The sequence below is a fragment of the Protopterus annectens genome, chromosome 1.part1 (assembly GCF_019279795.1).
Source record: "Protopterus annectens isolate FY-2018-M chromosome 1.part1, PAN1.0, whole genome shotgun sequence".
Classification (NCBI taxonomy): domain Eukaryota; kingdom Metazoa; phylum Chordata; order Ceratodontiformes; family Protopteridae; genus Protopterus; species Protopterus annectens.
In genome coordinates this window covers 187631783-187649288 of record NC_056726.1, presented here as the reverse complement: position 1 = coordinate 187649288, position 17506 = coordinate 187631783, and the positions used below count along the sequence as shown (strand labels likewise).

The window sequence follows — 17506 nt, the reverse complement described above, 5'->3', positions numbered from 1 at the left end:
GGAGATGAGATACCGGGAGTCCTAGCTACAACTGGAACTGGAGCAGCCAGGCCGTAAGCTTGAGGCTGACCAGGTCGGGAAGTGGGAGCCCCAGGGGGTGGGAAATTAGATCCGGAAGGGGATCTTGAATCCAGGGCGGATTCGCTCGATGAGACCAGAGGTATGGGAATCAAGCTTGGCGAGGCCAGAATGGGGCAATGAGGATCATCCTGCTCCCCAATCGACTGGCATTCTGAAGGAGTTTCAGCATGAGAGGAAGAGGAGGGTAGGCATAGAGAAGACCGGGTGGCCAAGCATGCACTAAGGCGTCCCTCGGGGCTTCCCCGGTAGGGGGAATGAGAGCAAAGTAATTGTTGCATTTCGTGTTTGAGGGAGATGCGAAGAGATCGCAACAGGGCTGCCCTCAAAAGGCAAAAATTCGACTCGCTACTTGAGGATTGAGGGACCACTCGTAAGGTGAAAGGATGGTGCGACTCAGTCTGTCTGCCAGGATGTTGGTCCGTCCCAGAATGTGCGTTGCAATGAGAAAGTGGTTGTTGGAGATTGCCCATTCCTACACTCTCATGGCTTCTCGACAGAGTGGGTAAGACCTGGTTCCCCCTTGTTTGTTGATATACCATACCACAGACATACTGTCTGTCTGGATTGCAACTGTTCCTGCAGGAAAGAAGGCTCTGAAGTGCTTGCAACGATAACAGCACTGCCCTCATCTCTAGACCATTTATGTGCAATAAGGTCTCCGAATCATTCCACGTGCCTTGGACAGTCCTGCTCGAATAATGCCCCACCCAAGACAAGAGGCGTCCGTGGTCACTGTGGTGAGAGGGGGGGCCGTGGCAAAGGGGCGTCCTGCCTGGAGGTCCGGAGATTGAAGCCACCAAATGACAGCCCTCTTGCAGGTCCTGCTGAGAGAAATGGGGTGACTCAAGGGGTACTGATGAAGGGACCATTGGAAAATCCTCATGTTCAGATGCGCCATGGGAAGAAGGTTTATTGCAGCTGCCATGGACCCCAGGGCCCTCAGAACCAATCCCGCCGGAGGTTTAGAAGATTGAAAGATGGCCCGCACATGTGCCCTCAATGTGTGCAACCGGTCGGGAGTTAGGAAGACTAGTTGCCTGTTGGTGTCCAGTCTGGCCCCGATAAAATCTATCACCTGAGTTGGGATGAAAGAGGACTTGTCTGAGTTTATAGTGATCCCTAGTTGTGGAGCAAGGTTGAGGAAGTAGTCCCTGGCTAAGCACAGTAGATGCCTTGTTGGGACAGTGAGAAGCCAGTCGTCCAGGTACGGGAAAACCTGCATTCCTTGGAGTCTCAGGTGGGCCACTATTACTGCTAATACCTTGGTGAACACCCTGGGGGCTGAGGTGAGGCCGAAGGGAAGGACCCTGAATTGATAATGACTGGCTCCCAGCCGGAAGCGGAGAAACCTCCTGGATCGCACGTCCATCAATATGTGGTAGTACGCGTCCTTGAGGTCTATCGAGCACATCCAGTCGTTCTCACGCAAAAGGGGGAGAATAGATTGAAGAGTGACCATCCGGAACTTTTCAATGGTTACTGACAGATTTAGTAGGGAAAGATCGAGGATGGGCCTTAGGTCCCCCGTCTTTTTTGGCACCAAAAAGAACCTGGAGCAGTAACCCGATCAGGACTGGCCTGGGGGGACGCGCTTGGCAGCTCCTTTTTCTAAAAGCTGCCGAATTTCTGCAGCTGCAGCCTCCCTCTGATTGGGTGGAACATCGGGGAGGTGTTCGGGGGTGTAGGGAATGTAAGAAAGGGGAATTCTGTATCCTTGGATATGATACGAAGCACCCAGCGGTCTGTTGTAATAGACTCCCAAGCTGCCAGGTGCCTCGAGAAGCTCCCCCCGACTGCCTCCAGAGTGGAGCAGTCGAGCACCCCCTCAGGGTTGCTGCGTGGGCCGATCAGAGAAGGTTTCTCTGGACCCAAAGTTCTTCGGGCACCCTCTGCCTCTAGGGTGGGGTCCACCCTGTCCTCCTCTGCCGCAGAAGGACTGGGAGTCCCGAGCGGACTGGGACTGTTGCGACTTTCGGAACCACATCATCTTCTGTCCCTTTTGGTTCCTGGAGAAGGACCTCAGGGGAGCAGAGAAGCGGACTCCGACGGCAGACGTCTTCCCGTCCTTTTCACTCTGGACTAGTCTCGTGAACTGTCTTGCCAAATGGGGCAGAACCATCGAAGGGGGCATTCGCAAAGGACGCCTTGAAGGGTTCCGCGAAATCACAATGTCGGAGCCAGGCCTGACGCCTCATAACTAGGCCCGCTCCGCTGGCTCTAGCAGCTCCCTCTGTAGCGTGGGATACAAGCCGCATAGAGGTGTTTGATATAGACCTAAGAGTGGCCATGCGAGTGGAGTACAACTGTTTGTCCTCCACCGACATGGACTCCAGGGGCGATGCAGCGTACTCTTTAATAAGGTCTCACTGCAGCCGTATCACATGTGCCATGTAGTTCAGGGACCCTACAGCGAAGGTCGCTGAACTAAAGACCCGCTTCCCAAGACAGTCCATCGAGTGAGACTCCTTGCTCAGGGGATGGACCGAGGGACTCTCTTGGGCTAACTCCCTCTTGGTGGCTGCCGCCACCAACATGGCATCTACGGGGGGTCCCTTGCTCCAATGGGACTTCTCAGTGGGAGGGCTTAGAATTCTGTCTGGACGTTTGGGGACTGGCTCCACAGTGTCCGGCTCCTTTCACGCCCTAGTGGTAATAAGGTCCACTAAGGGGTCGGCCAGAGGGGACACCCAAGAGATAGATGGGCCTGCTTCGAATGCCTCCAGGAACACAGATTCATCCGAGGAAGCCTTGGGGTTGGACCACCCCCCCTTATCCTAAGCATTTCCATGATGTCTCCAAAGGAGACATCCTCGGGGGGGGGGTGACCTTGGGGGAGCCTTCCCCCTCATCCAAATCCATGTCTTCTGTCAAGGACTCGGGGGAGTCCACGGTGCCTCCTCTTGCACTTTCACTTGTGAGGAACATCCTCAGGGGGGCTGTCTGAGGATGTCTCACCAGCCACGTCTTGTTCCAGGGGAACGACATGAGACGTCAAAGCAGGCTGTCCCTGTGGCCGGGTGATGGAAGCCTGACCCAACCGAGAGGGAGTGCGGGATGGAACCGAAGCAAGGACCGGGGGCCTGGATGCACTCAACAGAGCCCTCTCCACCACATCGAAGGCCGAGGGAGCGCCGCTCTCTCTGGGATCCGAGAGCAGACCCTCGCCCGGATCCGATGGATGGATCGGAACCGGCGCCAAGAGCATCGGATCCGAAGGACCAGTGTGCTCCGACCTGGATAGAGCCGAAGGCACACAGACCCCCTCAGATCCGAAGCTCAGACCAAGGCTCCGAGAGCTCGGATCCAACAAGGAAGGATCCGGCAGACTCAAAGCAAGAGTCGGAACCAAAGTACCCGAGACTGTCGGCGCTGACCCACCCCCGGCTCCGAGCGCTCCGAACCCGGGAAGCGGGTCGGAGAAGGAGCTATCGGGGCAAAGAAGGGTGTTGAGCTCCCCCCCCCAGGAGCACTCCCATCTGCAGCTGGGCCTGGATGAACCTTCGCATCATCCGGTCCAAATCTGCATCCGAAAGGCTACGGGTGGATCTTGACGAGGCCACCGAGGCTGGCCGGGAGTGCCGCCTCGATGACCTCGATGGAGATCGGGTCTCCTCCTCCTCGGGTCCTGGTGAGAAGCATGGAGACCAGAACCGAGAAGGAGGAGACCTAGAAGCCCTGGAGGGAGAAGCCCGCTTAGCCGGGGGGGGGGGCGAAGCGGAGGCCTCGGCCCGCTGCTTGTCGTACTTCTCCCTCCTTTTTTCTTTCCTAGCTTCCCTCTCCTCCGGCGCAGAAGCGGGAGATTGAGTCCCGGCTGGGGGGAGACAGGCAGGAGTGGCCACCACAGAAGCACCGGAGGCCAAAGCCGAATCCGGGGGCAAGAGTCCCGATAGGATCAGCTTCGACCTCCGGTCCTTCAGTGCCCTGGGGTTGAACGCAGCGCAGATATAACACCCAGGGGAGAGGTGTTCAACCCCAAGGCACCGGACACACCGAGTGTGGCCATCCACTGGGGAGAGCTTATGGCCACACTCGGTGCACTTAGAAAATATCGGTTTTGGGGCCTCAGACATATTAAACTAAAAAGAAAAACTCACTCAGTAGGCCCCAAACACACTAAACACACACACACACATAGACTACGACCAGCGAGGGATGGGGAGGAAAAATTTGACTAAAATTTAAAAAGGTTATTTAAAAATGAGGTTATAACAAGGGAAACCTAACCAACACAAAACACTCGCACAAGTTTAAAGGGAGAAAATTAAGAAACAAGGACTTATCTGACCAAAAGACCAGGAGCTCGCAATCTATCTGCTGTTCAGAAGCGCAGGAAACTAGATCTGGGGTCAGACAGGGTTGGTAGGGGATTATGGGTAAGGGGAGGAGCTAGGAGCTCGGATCTAAGCTTTGTAAAGTTGCCGGCTCGGATCAGAGATTGGATCCATATCCCACAGGTTGCAGACCAAATGAAGTTAACTACTTCAGATTGTTAGTTTCAATGCAGCAAGCAGACAATGTCTAGAGCTAGAAGTTTATCTATTGTCTTGAAAGAAAAGCAATTACTAGGTTTAAAATGTAACGTGTTTTATTGCTTTATGACTTTCCCAGCAACTACACAGTTCTCAGCAAACAATATATTTTTAACACACAGATGTTAAATTTTGTTAAGTTTCTGTTTATCCTAGGAACTGAAGTCAGGTGACAAAGAGCAATGTCATCCAAAGAGCGATGTCATCCAAGCTAACCAGCAGTAATGGTTGATATTAATTTAACAACTCTCTCAGAGAGATTGGGAATTTTGGATTTCGTCTTGGACCTAGCAAGAACATCCACTCATCACCATCATCTACATCCCCTTGTCTGTAAGATTCTGGGTGCAATATCTCTCTTAGATATAGACAGGAATATAGTAAAGATTAGTTTAGATATTTTCTGTATTTATTTGAGACTGTCCTGCAATGTTTTTTTTTAAATATTTCCTGTGATTTTGAACTCTGAAGTAACTGTGTTGATTGAGTATTGTCTTGTTCTTTTCTTACTTATCATTAAACATATTTAAACCTTTGTGGCTGATATTTGAGACACATTTAAGCTCAGAGTACTTGCATATCTATTTGGTGACACTGTGCAGGCCACTCCTAAATAGCCTTGCAAGTCTTGGTCACAGCTACCATTTTGATTAATAGTAACATTACACAGTAGGAATGGACACCCTTTGGTAACGGCCTTAAAGTAGCAGATAAAGAGTTGGCTGGTCGAAGTCGGAACTAACTTACAGTATGGGCAGAAGGATGCATAGGCTAGTAAACCTGTGCCAACCTTTCCCAGGTGTGTGTTTATATTTGTATATCAATCAAATATCAAAGAGTGTGTGTGTGTGTCCACTATTTGGGCAGGCACACAGAGTACTGGAGGTCTTAGCTTAGTCACTCAGCTGAGATCTCAACCCTATAGCTGTACCAGTGGGGAGTCTTATTGGGGATCTGGAGAGAGGGAGAAACCAGCCCCAAACTGACTGTGATCTCTGTGTGCTCTTAAGGGAAACTGCACTTTACTGTGTGTGTACTTGTCATCCTCCCACTGTGTATGTCCCTCACTGTTGCCAGTGGTGAGGACTGAGGCTCCTTTGTTACTGGGACAGTGCAGGGGTGTCACACCTGTAACCAGCAAAAAGAGGACCCAGAGTCTAAAGGTGGTGAGGGGCTTTTGAGGCCTGAAACACTGCCAACATCTCCTATATACTGATGTGTTTCGGTGTGTCCTTGGGTCTTCAAGTGGCTAGCACTTGCATCCTCATGGACACATCTCTTTAGCTGAAGTCAAGGACAAATTTGTCAGGATAGATTGTACTGGCATTAACAGGGGATTAGGAGGTGGTGGTGGAGGAAGCCATGGGCTATTACTCAACTGATCTCTATACCACTGTAATTATCATCTGATTAAGGGCAGAGTGGACAACTAAAGAAATGTTGTGTTCAACAATTTCAGAAATAGCATTGAATTTTTCTCATGTGAAGACAGGTAAGTGGTAAAATGGGAATCAAAGGGCCAAAAGGCCAACAATTTCTAGGAATTCTCTTGCAGAGGCAACATTCCCTGGGAGAATTCTGGAAATACCATCTGGTATGAAAGGACCATGTCTTCAGGCAGAAAAGCTAGACTCTTGTTAAAGTCAATTAAGCACCCCAGAAAGACGAGTCTTTGTGATGGTGCCAAAAATGACTCTAGAATGTTCAACTGAGGCAAGACGAGATCTTCTCTGGCAATTACACACACCTTGCTGGAGGCTCTTCACAGATCAACAAGTTGTCCAAGTAGGGAAAAAAAGTGAATGTCTAGAGACCATCATTGGGCCAGCACTGGAGCAAGGCATTTTGAAAGCATCTGCATAGTAGTAGATAGCCCAAAGGGCAATAAAGAAAACTGGCACTGTGAATCAGACAACAAATCTCAGCTATCCCCTGAAGTAACGAGCCCTGGGAATATAAAGAAAGGCATCCATCAAGACCAGAGTCACCATGAAGCAGTGGTCCAGAAATAGAGAAAGCATTGTCTATAGGGTGAGCATCTTAAACTTGGGGACATTGACAAACTATTCAAAAAAGAAAGTTCCACACCAGTCTGAGACACTTGTTTTTGGGGAACAAAGAAAATACTACAGAAGATGTCCCTCATTCTTTCTTAAGAAGGTACAAGTTCTATGACCCCTGAGTCCAGCATTTTCTGGAGAATAAGGTGAAATAAAGTCTGGTCTGAAGATGAGGGTACCCCCCTGAACAGAGCAGAAGATCCTTCCACTTCCCTTTGAAACCACTAGCAACAATGTTTAGTACCTATATGTCAGAAACCACTGACATCCAGGCCCACCTGGTAGAGAGCTAACCTGAGAGATGATGCATCTGATGGGGGACTTGATAAAGATGGGTTAACATGCCTTCACATCCTTTCAAGGAAAGGAATCCTTCTTGTTGAGCTTGGCGGAGCTGTCGTCCTGCAGTTTTCTTTTATCATCTTGGAATTGTTCAGCTGGGATTTCTGTTTGTTAGGCCGCTGAAAATTATCTTGCTTAAAGGAGGATGAACTTGAGAATATGTAACATTTTGATACTCCTTGCATCTGTTTACCTTTGTCATCTCAATGTTTAAGGATTTGATTATCTGGTGTACCAGACACACAATCAGACTCAAAAGGGGCATTCGTAATCTCAGTTTTTAATTCATCAGAAAACTTCTGAGTGTGCAACTAATCACAACTCCTAATCACCACCGACAATGCTGCATTTCTAGAAATAGTACTAGCCCCCTCCCAATGCATTTTTAGATCATGTTTTGACACCTGAGAAACACTGGAAACAATATCTTTAAGACAGACTTTTTGCTCTGTGGGTAATGATGCAGCAAACTTATCTAAACTGTACATTCATCTCAACACAAACTTCCACATAAAACATTGCCTGCCTCAAGAATAGAGTTAGTATTCAAACCTTTGAAAAAAGCGCCAGAAGACGACACAGCTCTAGCAGAATGAACCTTAACAAAAGGAAGGCCCTTACCATGAAAGGAATAACAAAAATAAATAGTTTCATAGTTTAGAACTAGGCTATCTGCCCTGGGGCATTTGTAAGCCTAGCCATAGTGATGTGGCTTTCGCCACCCCATGAAATGGTACAAAAATGCACAGAATAGATTTAGAATACTGTGCCTCTGTCTAGTAGTGACACAGTGAAGGTCCCCTTATATAACAGAATTAGTTTACTGTGCCCCTGTCTAGTAGTGACACAGATGTGACCCCTGGGGTAAACTTACAATCTCCCATCCACTCATCAATATTTCTCTTGAAGAGAGTCAGTGAGGGGCTCTGCCTAACATGAACTGGGATCTTGTTCCAGAGCATGGGGAGCTCTGGGTTATGATTCTATCCCTCCAGCATGTCCTATTCATACTTGTGCCGAGGTTTAAGTCTTTAGCTCTCGTGGTCCTGATGGATATGGATTTTTTTTTAGGTGGAGCATGTCCATCAGTTCCTGATTGGACATGGCCTTGTACATCAGGCAGAGATCACCTCTGAGCAGGCAGTATTCTACTGAATAGAGCTGGAGTTTCTTTTGTCTGGCAGAATAAGACATATGTTGGAGACCCTTGATCCTCTTGGTGAGGTACTTTTGTGGTCTTTCCAGCTGTTGCAAATGCCGGGTGTGGTACATACCAAATGGGGCATTGTACTCAATCATGGGTCTGATGAGGGAGGAGTACAGGGGTACAATGGCATTCTTGGATCTGGATGTGAATCCCTTCATAAGGTGTGCAAGGTAGAATGTTTTTCTAACCATTTCGGCAACATGGGTGTCAAATGAGAGGTCGCTGTCGACTTGGGTCCCTAGGTCTCTGATTACTTTTTCCGTACTCAGTGGGTTACTGTCTATGTGATAATTTGTGGATACTTTGTTTTTCCCAAAGGGGATGACTATACATTTTTTGGCATTTAGTTTAAGGCCATGACTCCAGCACCAGTTGTCCGTTTCTGTGAGGCCTTTTTGTAGGATGTATGTGTCCGCTGGTGTATCGACTATGGCGCCTAGTTTGCGGTCATCTGCGAACTTCGTCAGCCACAACCCTCTCATGTTTGCTTTAACATCTGAGAAATAAATGCCGAACAAGAGAGGTCCCAGGACAGATCCCTGTGGGACACCACTTGTGACTGGCTTTGAGTCCGACATTGCTCCAGCGATTTTAGCTTTATGGTTTCTGTCCTTTAGCCAGTTTGCAACCCATCTAGTGACATAAGGGTTTACGTTTAAGCTGTTGAGCTTATCTATGATGTCTGAGTGGGGTATTGTGTCGAAGGCCTTAGCCAAGTCCAGGTAGGCTGTATGGACTGCTTTGCCCTAAAAGTCAACCAGGTTCAAAAGGCAGGATCTGCCCTTTACAAAGCCGAACTGGGTGGGGTCAAGTGTCTGTAGGTCCCCAATGTCTCTGTTTATGAGTTCCATAATGATTCTTTCCATAGCTTTGCAGACCAGGCTGGTTAAGCTTATGGGGCGGTAGTTCCCAAGGTCTGTAGAGGTACCCCCTTTGTGGAGTGGGGCCACTGTTGCTGTACGCCAGTGTTCAGGTAATATCGTGTAGTAAGGTTAAGGTTAAATAGCATTTTTATGTGCAGATTTAGCTCCTCTTGGAGTTCACATAGCACGCAACCCAGGATACCATCAGGTCCCATTGATGCTGGGATAAGTATTTCTTCTTTTGGGGGTGAGGGAGGGGAGAAATTTGCACTGAACCAGTCAGCCAGAATGTTGGCAATATCTGTGGGTTCAGTGTATTTTTTGTTGTGAACTAACTCTGAGCATATCTGAGGGTTTCCGCCCAGGTTTCTAACATAGCTGAAGAAGGCTTTGTGGTTATTTTTAATGTCCTTAGCGATTTTTCTCTCAAAGTTGGCCTTGGATGTTTTTATGAGAGAACGTAGTTTTCTGCTGGTGTTGATCAGAGATGTCTTCCCTTCATGGGATTTTGCTCTGTCATGCAGTAGCTTCCTTCTTTGGTTATACAATTTAATGGCTGAGGTCCACCAGACAGGACGCTTGCCTTTGGTGGAGAGGGACTTGGATTTATTTGGGCTTGCATGATCCATGCATTCTTGGAGATGTCCATAGAAAGCATTTGTGAAGGATTCAGCATTGTGGGATGTGGTATCCACTGGCCCAGTGGGCTTAAAGGATACCATCTCAGTCTTAAGAAGAGTGAAGTCTGCTTTTGAGAAGTTTTTCACTGTGGTCTTTTGTGCTGGGGGCGGAGGTGGGATATGTATATCCAGGGCGATCAGTTTGTGGTCAGATCTCACTAGTGAGGGGTATACTTCTGGTGTGGAGCATTTTGTCCCCATGTTTGTGATGATCAGGTCTAGTATATTATCTCCCCTAGTGGGAGAGGTGACTAGTTGTTCCAGTGCATTTGAATTTATGAATTCCAGGAACGTTTGGGCTAGGGTGTTAGGGCTAGAATAATGTACCCAATCTATGTTTGGGTAGTTGAAGTCTCCCAGTATGATGGTATTTTGTGATACATTCATATCCTCCAACGTCTTCAGGAAGGCTGAGTGGGGTTCCTGAGATTGGGAGGGTGGTCTGTAACATGCTACCAGTTGTATAGCAGTTTTGCCTATGGTTAGTTGCACCTGTATGGTCTCTGATGCTTCATGTGTTGCTACTAACCTGGAGGTGTGGGTGTCCTTGATGAATATGGACACTCCTCTCCCTTTGTGGTTCGGCACGGGTTTTGGGGCCGAAAAGCATGATAAGAGGTATAGCCTGGTAGTGCTGGGGTGCTCTCAGGAGCCTTGAACCAGGTTTCAGTTACTGCACAGGCGTCGATGTTCTCCATACTGAGGAGTGCATCGAGTGCCTGCATCTTGAGATTTAGACTTCTGGCGTTGAGCAGCATTACCCTTAGTTTTTCCATTTTTGTTTTCTAAGGAGGTGGGTTTGTCTTTTGAGCCTTGCCTAAAAAAGGCACTATGGGGGTGGCAAGAGCCTTAGCCAATATCCGGAAGCCCAGTGGTGACAGGTGCAAGCCGTCCCTTGCAAAGCAGCGTGACTTGTCCAACATGTCATCCCAGGCAGACAGACATTGGATCCCCTTAGAATGACACCAGTACTTGAGCCAATTATTAAAGCTGATCATCTTGTCTTTGTATTGTGGCATCATTCTTGGTGAGGGCAAGATGCTGCTCAGGGTCAGGGTCATACCAGCCTGGGCTACATAATCAGAGAGCTCCTCTATGTCTCTTTTCATGTAGTCCAGGGAGGTACGTCTCAGGTCATTCACGCCAGCATGGACAATGATGGAGTCATATTTGTACTTGCTTTGGAGTGACCTGAGTGTGTGTGTTATGTGGCGGATCCTAGCTCCCGATAGGTAGCTCACAGTCACCCTCTCCTTGTTCAGCCTGGTAAGTGGGACATCAGTGTGTCTGACTATAGAGTCACCTATTACTAGTGTATCAGGCATGGTGTTTGGCCTTAATGGCTTTAGAAATTCAAGAAGAAATAGTTTGCTTGGTAACGGTCAATACTAAGGACCTAGGATGAAAAGAAAATAGCTTATCAGATTTACAAAAAGTCTTAGTCTTACCTAAATAAAATCTGAGTTGTCTATGCACATCCAAGTGTGCAGCACCTTCTCACTAGCAGATTGTAGAAAAGGGAAAAAAAGTGGGCAAATGAATAGACCGATTAAGGGACAACTCATTTTAGCACCTTGAGCATAAAAGGAGTAGTACGAAGGAACACCCTATCCTTATGAAAAAAAAAACAAAAAAGGAGGATAAGCCATAATGACTTGAAGCTCAGACACCTGTCTGGTAGAAGTAAGGGTTAACAAAAGTACAGTCTTCCAGGAGCAATACTGCAAGCAAGCTGAAGCTGCAGGCTCAAATGGAGCCTGTCAATTTTTCTAAAACAAACTTAAGATTCCAGGCAGGCGGAACACACTTTCTGGGAGACCTAATATGTAGGACACATTTAAGAAATTGTTTGGCTTCAAATCTAGAAGCTAAAGGAGGTGATAAAGGCAGATAAAGCAGAGATAGCTGATACATGGGCTTCAATAGAACAATAAGCCAACTGAGCACTTCACAAAGATAAGAACCAAACAAACATCCATAGAAAGCAGATGAAGGTTACGAGAAAGACACCAAACCGAAAACCTCTTCCATTTGGATAAGGAAATAGGATTTCCTGGCCTCCTGCAGGACCCGAAGCACATCCACAGAAAAAAGGTGTCTATGCGGAATCAAAATCCTATTTACCCACATGTCACTTTAAGAGGGGACAGGTGGTGATGGATGAGAGATCCCTTGTCTTGTGTGAGTAGGTCCACCCTGTCATGTAACTTATGATGATTGCCCTTGACTAAATGCAGAAGAGGGAACCAATGCTTTCTTGGCCAAGAGAGTGTCACCATCAAGATTTTGGGAACATCCTGTAGTATTTTGAACAGGGCTTGGATTGAGGGGAAGGGGAGGGAAAGCATAAACACCTCATTCCCAGAAAATTAGAGGGTGCCCACCTTCCAAATAAGAGGACCTGGGACTCTGGTACAAAAAAGAGAAAGTTGCCTGTTCAGAGGGGAGGCAAAAAGATACATTGGAGGAATATTCCACTGGTGGAAAATGTCCATAAACATATCCCTGTGAAGCATCCATTCATGGGATTGTGTTATGGACCAGCTCAGAGAGTATGTCAGGAAGTTTTGACTTGAAGGAATGTACACTGCTTGAAGAGTCACTTGATACTGGATAGCTAGCTCCCACACTAGGACTGCCTACTGGCAAAGAAGATAACACCATGCCCCCCCCCCTTCCCGTTTATTGACATACCACATCACTGTGGTATGGTCTGTATACACCTTGAGAGGTCCTGCGGAGAAGAGGATGAAAGGCCTGAAGAGCCTGCAGAAGAGCTCTCATCTCCTTGACAGTGATGTGGTCTCTTTCTGTTGATGAAGCAACCAGACTCTCTGGACCTTTAGAGAGCTGAAAGCTGTTCCCCATCCCACATCTGAGGCATCTATGAACAGCTCCTGAGAGGGAAAAGGTGGATGTAATGGGAGTCCTGGATTAAGAGTCAACTGCTGAATTGAATCCACCACTGAAGTTCCTGCTTGAGATATGGAAGAGGAGGAACTAAAAAAAATCGATGGGATGAGAATGCTGAAGCCAAACTGACTCTAGAAAACTGTAGAAACCACTGAAGTTTTCTCATGTGGAGTTTGGCAAAAGGGAGCACAAGGACGGTGAATGTCATGAACCCCAAAGCTCTCAGAAATTCCCTTGATGTTACCGAAATCCATAGGAAGAAGGGACTAAAAAAAGGGAAATTAGAGTTAGGGCCTTTGGAGGCAACAGGCATGCCTGCATAGGAACAGTCAGGATCCTGCACCCCAGAAAGACACGACCCTGAGAAGGCGTCAGAAAGGACATTTTGAAATTTAAAGTGAAATTCGGGCTTTGCAGAAGGGAGATTGCAAAATGAAAGTTTTGCAACAAACTCTCTGGAGAGGATGCCTGAAACAACAGGTCATCTAAGTAAGGAAAGACTTGGATCCCCCTTAGCCTGCAAAATGCAATCACAGTAGCAAGGCATTTGTTGAATACTCTTGGGGCAGTAGAAACGCCAAAGCAGAGAACTGAAAATGCCAAGAAGCAGAGAAACAAAGACTTCCTGAAAAGGGGATGAATTTGGATAGGGAGATGAGCAGTCTTGAGATCCAGAGATACCACGCAAACCTCAGGAAGCAGAAGGAGGAACAAAGTCCGAAGGGACGATATACAGAAAGAGGGAGCCTTCAGAAAAGTATTTAGATGAGAAAGGTCTAAAATTGGTTTCCAGGTTTCCTCCGTCCTGGGTATTAGGAACATTCTGGAGTAGCACCCTTTCCCTCTTTGAGGAAACAGGAACATCTTGAATAGAGTATCCTGAATCAAAAGATCCCAAAGCACCCCTGAAGGAAGGAAAGCTGCTCCTGAAGAGGCTGAGGAATTCCCATAAAAGGGAGAAGAGATGTCCAGACCATGAAATACCCTTGGCGGATAATGGACAGAACCCAGGAGTCCTGAGTAATCTTTAACCAAACAGGGAGACAGAGAAAGGCGAAGAGAGAGGAATGTGGCTGGGAAGAATAGGATAGACAGCACCTGGTTTATCAGCAAAAGGAGACTTCTAGGGCACAGAGGCAGGAGGAGCTCGTTTCCCACCTTTCTTGCCCGGGCGGGGACAGGACAGGATTGCCTACAAACAAAGGCCGGCTTATTAGGGGAGTCTGTTTGAAACTTAGATATAGGTGAAACAAAAACATGTTTAAGTTCCTGTAAATGCTTGTCCTTATCCTGAAGGGACTTAGCAGCAGCAGCTTTGCCAAACAAGTGTTTATTATCCAGAGGAGCATCCATCAAAATCCATCAACTTAGCCTTAATATCATTAGGCAAAGGTTGAAGCCAAAGCCAAGAATATCTCATCACAGACACACAAGCAGCACCCCTAGAGGAAGCATCTGCTGCATCATAACTATACTTGATGGATTGATGAGCCACCTGAGAGGAAGTCCCTAACAAGGAAAGAGCAGAAGTCTTCCCTTCAAAGTCTGGAAGATCAGAAATTATCTGACAGGGCTGGGAAAGAACAGCCAACATTGTACCTAGACGTAAGGGTCTGATAACTGATTGCCCTAAAAGCTAAAGCAGTAGAGGTATAAACTTTTTTCCCTAACCTTTACATGGTTCTGTTATCTTTATACGAAGACAATAACTTAGAAGGTAGCAATTGAGATGGCTTGTCAGAAACCACAATCACCAAAACTATCTCCCTTTCAATATTGCCAGGACCTTGTCTAGTCTTCTGGGGATCAGCTCAACAGCACTGGGTTCCTTCTATGCCTGCTTAAAGATCAACTCAATGAGCTCATCGGTGGATAGAGTTCACCCAGGAGGTAGAAGGGTCAGACCCAAAAGCTTCCAGGAATACAGATGCCTCTTGGGAAGGATTATTGTAGACCAACTGCCTCTTGCTTGCGGATCTCCAGGATGTCTCCAAATGAGACATCAGATGGTGATCTTATGGACCCTTCCCCCTCCTCATAATCAGTATCTTCTGTGACTGACTCCTGAGGAAAGTTTAAGTGCTTCGTCTTGCACTGTCCCTTCCTAGGAACTTTTTTAGCGGGATGTTCTGGAGAAGTACTGGAAGATACAAGCATGCCCTGCTGGGTAGCCTGGAGACTTTGAGCCAGCTGTCCCTGTGCAGTACAGCGTTGAGGCTCAAGGCACAAAGACCTACGGGATGCAAAAGGAAGATTTGACGGGGGTGGGAATCATCCATCCTCCAGAAGCAGAGAACAGTTTGTCCACTAGCTCAAAGGCAGAGCACTCCAGGGAGAAAGATGCTGATGGAGCCGAGAAGACATGCTTTCAGATCATCAGCTCCCTCTCACCCGAAGGCAGCTTACCCGAGGCAGTGGTCGGAGCCAAGCTGTCCACTGCTGAGGAGCAGAGATGACTCAGACAACTTCAGAGTAGACTTCAATACCTCAGACCCAGCAATGAGGCTACAGCTCTGAGAGTCATCCGGCTCCGACAAACTTGGAGCCAGTGTACTCACAGAATGTACAGGAGCCGAAGATACAACAATCTTCAGATCCGACAGATGGTCCTGGAGGACTCAGACCCAAGGGCTCGATTGGAGAAGGAGCCAAGATAGGTGAAGCAGCACTGGTAAAGGTCTCTGGACCCAAAGGGGTAGGAACCGGGAGAACTCCCACGTGAATTTCTGCCGAGAAACTTCATCATTCTGTCCACATCTGCTTCTATTAGACTCCTGGAAGAACAAGAAGAGGAGGCCACTGAAGGGGACCTAGAATGGTGGCGCCTCTCTAAAAAAGGTGATGGCAGTCTGGAAGGGACAGGGTCAAGAGAGGATGCATACTGGGCCCGAGGGAGTGGTTTTAGATTCTGAAAGTATCAGATCCCATAAAAATGACTGGGCATCTGATGCAGATGGATCCAAAGTTTTGGTCTTCTGATCTGACCGTTTTGATACTGTATGGGCTGGCTCCATGGAACAATCAGAAGACAAAGTGGAGGATCCAGACGGATCCCATCGGCTGCTTTATGGGCCCCTCTTTGTAAGATATGGTGGTTTGATCTCTAGATAAAGATTCCGCGAAGATCGTACGCAGAAGACCATTCAAAATAAGCTTGTATTTCCTATTCACTAAGGCCCTCGGCTTGAAAGCTTTGCAAATGTCACACAGCACCTTTAAGTGTGCTGGGCCCAAGAAATAAACACAGGAGTCATGAGCATCAGACAGAGGAATGTTATGCCCACACTCCTTACATTTTTTTAAGCCAGAAGGTTTTTCAGCCACCTTAAAAAAAACAAGGCAGAATAATGCTAAGAATTGTTTCTTGTAAATTTAAGAGAAAAATTACAACAATGGTAATTAAATTACACTACAAGTGTAGGATAAGGGAATAATTAATGTTTACAAAGACAGTGACAGAAACAAAAGTATTGTTGTGTAAAATCTTACAATAACTTTAGACGTCCTTCTCTTCTATATGCTGCTGTATGCATAACACAAGGGAGTCTGCCTCTGGTCGACTCTCGTATGTCCGGCCATTTTACAAGATAGATGCTACTGCAAGGGTGTGTGTAATGTCCAGCATCTCACTCTCTGCAGACGCCGGCCATAAATAGACATTGAGTAAAAAACATGTCAACACACACCTACCTCATAAAACTGTATGCCGCTGGAATCAGTGACTACAGAGTGGATACTCAGGAGTCAATGCAAGTGTCAGGGGGAAGGCAGGGTAGGAAACTATACAGCAGCAGCATATAGAAGAGAAGGACATCTAAAGTTATGGAAAGATTTTACACAACAATATTATGTCTTTCTATTCATATGCTGCTGTATCCATAAGACAAGGGAGAGTGCAAAAGCTCCTGTATTAAGATTTAGGGGAGGAACAGAAGCATTTTCCACAAAGCCATGAAGGATGGCTCTAGCAAAACCTAGAAACAATGCCCAACTTGTAGTGTTTGGTGAAGGTATGGACAGAGGACCATGTAAACGGCTTCTAAAATGGCAGCTGCATCCAAACCCTTGAAACAAACCCCAGAGAAGGACACTGCCCTAGTGGAGTGTGCCTTTACTAGGAAGGGAAGCTTTCTGCCATGAGTTGTATAGCAAAAGGAGATGGTTTTAGAAATCCAAGAGGATATGGTTTGCATGGAAACAGGGTGTCCCAGGGCTCTAGGGTGGTAGGAGACAAAGAGCCTGTCCGATTTATGGATGGATTTGGTCTTAGCAAAATAGTATTTGAGTTGTCTGTGGACATCTAAGGAATGTAGAATCCTTTCAGCCAGGTTTTGGGGTAAAGGGAAGAAGGTCGGAAGGTTTATGGCCTGATTCAATAAAAGCTCATTGACCACTTTGGTCATAAAGGTTGGGTTAGTACATAAACACACCCTGGCCTTATGGAAAACGGTAAAGGGATGAGAAGGGCTTGTAGTTCAGAAACCCTTCTGGCTGAAGTAATGGCCACCAAGAGTATAGTTTTCCATGTACAGTATTGGGGAGAGCAGACTTTGGCTAACTCAAAGGGTGGTAGTGTCAACTTCTCCAGAACAAAATGTAGATCCCAAGGAGGCAGAATTGGCTTCCTTGGAGGTCTAAGGTGCAGAACCATTTTCAAAAATAGTTAAACTTCTAACCTAGAAGCCAGAGGTGGGGTGAGCTGACATGCTGACACGGCAGATAAGTGGGTCTTGACTGAAGAATAAGACAGTCCCGACTTCATTAATTCACACAGGTAGGACAAGATAACTGGAGGTTCTACTGCCAGTGGCTGTAAAATGCGTTTTTAACC

General features: G+C 47.1%; 1 protein-coding gene across 1 annotated transcript in view; it reads right to left on the bottom strand.

Annotated features, from left to right (window-relative positions):
- The window catches only part of TTK (TTK protein kinase), a gene marked incomplete at its 5' end in the record, with an annotated part of 1887454 nt that overhangs the window by 422433 nt on the left and 1447515 nt on the right, over window positions 1–17506 (bottom strand).